Source organism: Schistocerca serialis, chromosome 4 (assembly GCF_023864345.2).
Source record: "Schistocerca serialis cubense isolate TAMUIC-IGC-003099 chromosome 4, iqSchSeri2.2, whole genome shotgun sequence".
Classification (NCBI taxonomy): domain Eukaryota; kingdom Metazoa; phylum Arthropoda; class Insecta; order Orthoptera; family Acrididae; genus Schistocerca; species Schistocerca serialis.
Window position 1 is genome coordinate 413,845,129 of NC_064641.1, and position 5,000 is coordinate 413,850,128.

Below are 5,000 nucleotides of genomic sequence, written 5' to 3' on the forward strand. Positions count from 1 at the left end.
CTGGACTTGATGGCAGCTTCGATGCAGTACATAAACTGCAGTTGAGAGAAAAGACTGTGCAGCACTAGGGTAGGAATAGAAGTAGGATTATTACTGTATGAACCCCTCCGTACGTGTATCTGTGTTTCTGGGGCAGCGACGGCGTGGGGGCGGCACTAGGCTTCGCATTCCTTTTTTTTCTGCTGCTGCGCGCCAGCAGACCAGCCGTGAGCGCGCCCTCCCCTGCTGCAGGCAGGCGGCCGGAAGCCTGGTCCCCAGCTGGCAACGGTAGGCTAGTCCCCAGCGCAGCGAGTGCAGCCACCACTCTAGCGTCCCGCGGCAGCGTCTCGCCGTAAGCGGCGCGGCCCAGCATCTCCTCGCCAGGAGCCTGTGGCGCGTCAAATAAACACAAGAAAGTGGCGGGAACCTGTCGCCGTAAACGGCGCGGCCCAGTATCTCCTCGCGAGACTCCTGTAGCGCGTCAATAAATGCGAGAAAGTGGGAGCCTCACAATCACCACCACATGAAACTGGTCAACATAAACTGCCTTGCGTAACCCTCCGAAGTAGTGCACCAAAATGGGGTCTAGAAAAGACAGTATGGCCCCAACAAAGGAGGTTGGTAGGCAGTCAGTGATCAGCATGGATGAGGAAAGCACTAAATCAAAGGAGGACACACAAAACATGGTGACAATAAGAGAAGAGATGGAAGCATATCTCTTCAATGAAACAAACAAAATCAATAATGGGCAAAAAAAATATATCCTGGGCAAATTATCCGTGTATGAACAGATATTAAAAAAATATGAGGCAGAAATAATAGGGTTAAAAACAGAACTAAGGTGTCTCAAAAACGTCCACCTCCATACAGCACCAGTGCAGGAGACGTATGCTGCAAAGGTTTCCTCAACAGCTGCAGTCCGAAAACAATCTGTACCCTCAAAACCCCAACACAAGGTTTTGGTCATAAAGCCAGATGAAAAGTCACAGAAGGACGGAAAGCAGGTGGAAGAAACAGTGAAAAAGGTCATAAAAACAACACTCAGAGATGTAAGAGTTTCGAAATGTAGGACCTTGAAGGACAATAGCGTCATTATCGAAGTTCCAAACGATGAGGAGGCTGACAAAATTAAAACGTGTGAAGACTTTAGGAGTTCAGGTCTAATTTTCTCAAACCCCAAGAAGAGAAATCCTAGGGTAATGGTGTATGATATCCCCAGAGACTTGGAAGAAGAGGCTTTAAAATCCGAACTGCACGAAAGAAATCTCTCCAGGATAGGAATGACACTAGAGGAAGTGACAAATGGTACCCGAGTCGTTTTCAAAAGTGGACCAAGAAATAGGGACGTAGTAAACCTGGTACTTGAAGTAGCACCAAAAACTTGGAACCACATAACCCAACAAGGTCGTATATACCTCAGCTGCACATCCCACAGGGTGCAAAACTATACGAGCATTAGCAGATGTTACAAGTGTCAGGGATATGGCCACACATCAGCAAGGTGTACAAGTAAGGAAACCATCTGTGGACACTGTGCAATCCCAGGTCACAGCTTTAAAGAGTGTGAAAAGAAGGAGCAGCCACCACAATGTGCGAATTGCAAGCGTGGGAAGAGGGATTGTAACCACTCAGTTCAGGACCAAACTTGCCCAGAGTATAACAGAATAAGGGAATTAGTAAACCGAAAAACCGAATATGGCGGAGAATAAAAATGAAGAAGCACCCTATGGTAACAAAGCAAGAGAGTTGGGAAAACACTCAGTAAAGTTTCTGCAGATAAACGGCCAGAGGTCTAAAACAGTCCCTGGCCAACTTGTGAAAAGAATGGAGGGGGACAAAGTAGATGTACTACTGGTGCAGGAGCCATACACATTTGCGGACAAAATCAAGGGTTATCCTCCAAGTTTTCGAGTCATTCACAGCCCTCAGCATGGAACACCAAAGGCGGCCATAATAATTAGAACCAAAGAGCTAAATGTGCTGCAACTCACTACCCTATGTGATGCACACACAGCTGTTGCAAGTGTAAGTGGGTCCTTTGGAGAACTCTACCTCGTAAGCATGTACTGTCAATATGGCCAACCTCTTGACCGCTTCCTACAAAAACTAGAAACAATTATCAACAAACTGACAGGAAAACATGTAATTATAGGGATGGATGCAAATGCAACCTCCCCAATGTGGCATGGTAACACAACTGATGCTGAAGGAAGGATACTGGAAGACTTCATAAGCCAGCACAATCTTGTCATAATAAACAAGGACTCACAACTAACAACCTTCAGTGGGCCAAATGGCGAAAGCAACATAGATCTCACCCTGTGTACAGCAACAGCAGCAAGAACTGTAACAGAATGGATGGTGCATGAAGAGTGGACAACCAGTGACCATAGAGCAATATCTTACACTGTGCTACCTCCACAAAGAACGAGACAGGCAACAAGACAAGGAAAATACAACACACACAAAGCAAAATGGCCAATATTTGACCAATGTTTTGCAGGTGAAATAGCCAACCAAATGAACAGTGCGGAAATGAGCGTAGCTGGAAAAGTGAAGCGCCTGGAGGAAGCAATAAATTTAAGCTGCCACAGATCCATGAAGAAAAGGACACAGCTGCAGGACTCCGTACCTTGGTGGAATGACACCCTCACACAGCTTCGACGCGACACAACAACTGCTCGACGAAACCTACAACAAGCACGCAGGAATGGGGATGAGGCCGAGACTGAGGCAGCCAAAAGGAACTACAACAGGAAGAGAAATGAATATACGAAACAAATAACAAATGCCAAGGAACACACTTGGAAAAAATGGGTAACAGACTGTGACAAAAGCAACAATCCCTGGCAAGTAGCACAGGAAATACTCAGACCAAAACGTGGCACTGATAATGTACTTAGTAATATAAAACTTCACGACCAGACTCACACCCTAACATGGAAGGAGACCGTAGAACACCTGCTAAAATCCTTGCTACCAGATGACAATCCAGAGGAGGATACAGCTGACCAGGATGCAGTAAAAGAAGGAAACAAAAACTATGACAACTCAGTCACTTCACCTGAATTCACACATGAAGAAATTGCTGCAGCCATCAAAGCTTGCAAACCAAAGAAAGCCACTGGCCCAGATGGCATCGATGACAAAATAATCAAAAGGATATGGCATACACACCCTGACATACTAATGGACATATTCAACTCCTGCCTAAGGGAACAAACAGTACCGGAAGCATGGAAAGTAGGAAGAGTATGCATACTGCTGAAATCGGAGGAGAAGCCAAGGGATGAACCAAAGTCGTACCGTCCCATCTGCCTGCTTGCCATACTCGGCAAGGTGCTGGAACGGCTGATTGTTGGCCGCCTCGAGGAACTGTATGAGAAGTCAGGCCTCAAAGCTCCAAACCAGTTTGGCTTCAGGCAAGGTGCCTCCACAGAGATGGCAATTCGGCAAGTCTTAAACACCACCCAATGTGAAGAAAAATATGTCATGGTCATCTTTGTGGACATAGCAGGAGCCTTTGACAACCTATGGTGGCCAAGCATAATGAGGCGCCTAAGAGAAATGGACTGCCCACAAAACATTTACCACCTTATGGGAAGCTATCTTAGACACCGCAAAGCCATGGTAGAAACCAGTGCTGGCACAACTGAGAAGGTTATCACGAAAGGCTGCCCCCAGGGCTCCATCTGTGGCCCCTTCCTATGGAACCTTGTGTTTGATGAAATAGTGAAGGAAGATGATGGAGATAAATGGATGAAGGTGGCATATGCCGACGACCTCGCCATCGTGATAAAAGGCTACAGTAGGAAGCAACTTGAGGAGAAAGGATCACAAGCCATTGAAACGATTGGGGAATGGGCCAAAAGAAATAAGCTACAGATCTCCAGACCCAAGACTGTAGCTATGACACTAAAAGGTCATTTTGATAGAGAAAGGCCCCCACAAATAAAATTTGAAGGACAGAATATCAGGTTTGTCTCTGAATTCACGTATCTGGGAGTCACCATCGATGAAAAACTGTCCTTCACCCAGCATGCAAGAAGACTGCAACAGAAACTTGGTGCAATCTCAGGCGCACTAGTAAGAGTGACGAGAACAGAATGGGGTCTCAAACGACAGTCCCTGAAATTAATATACAGCGGTCTTTGCCTCTCAATATGTCGATACGGTGCTGCAGCATGGGGGGATAGAGCAAACAACAGATACATCCAAAGGATCCTATTTGCAATACAGAGACCTTTTCTGCTACAAATGACCAGGGCATGCAGAACAGTATCTAATGAAGCCCTGCAGGTGCTTGCAGGTTGCCTACCACTGGACCTGGAAGTCATTAGGGCAGCTCTTACCTACCACACAAGACATGGTATTGGTGGAAGTGTAGCAGGATTTCCTGTGCCTGACACAGGGATTAATCAAACAAAGGCCATAGAATCCCTACTACAAGCAGAATGGCAGACAAGGTGGGAGTCCTCAGACAAGGGAAGAGACATGTACAAATGGTCTCAACAAGTCTCTCACTGGCGTACCGGATGGACTAAAACGAAAACACCACCCTTTTCACTCACCTGTCTCCTTACTGGACACGGGTTAAAGAAGAAACTATGGGAATTAAAAATTGAAACGGATCCTACTTGCACCTGTGGAGAGGAGGAAGACATAGACCATATCCTCTATGTATGCAGAAATTACGAGGAACAAAGACATAGACTTAAAAATGCTGTGGGACATAATGTGTTCAACTCGAAGCGAATGCTGGTGGAAAACGAAGAAAATTACACTGCGCTAAAATTCTATGCAGAGGAAGTTTTCGAGATCAGAGATGTAGCAAGGACAATCGCCGAAATGGGTGAAAGTCTATAGTAATTTAAGATACGATTTATACTTAGGTTAACCGATATGAACAAGTATATAGTTCCACACACATAAAAATAGTTTAGTCATTGGTGGGTAGATATAGATATATTACTTATATATGTAAAGTGAACATAATTCAAATGCTGGTGTAGACATGGGTT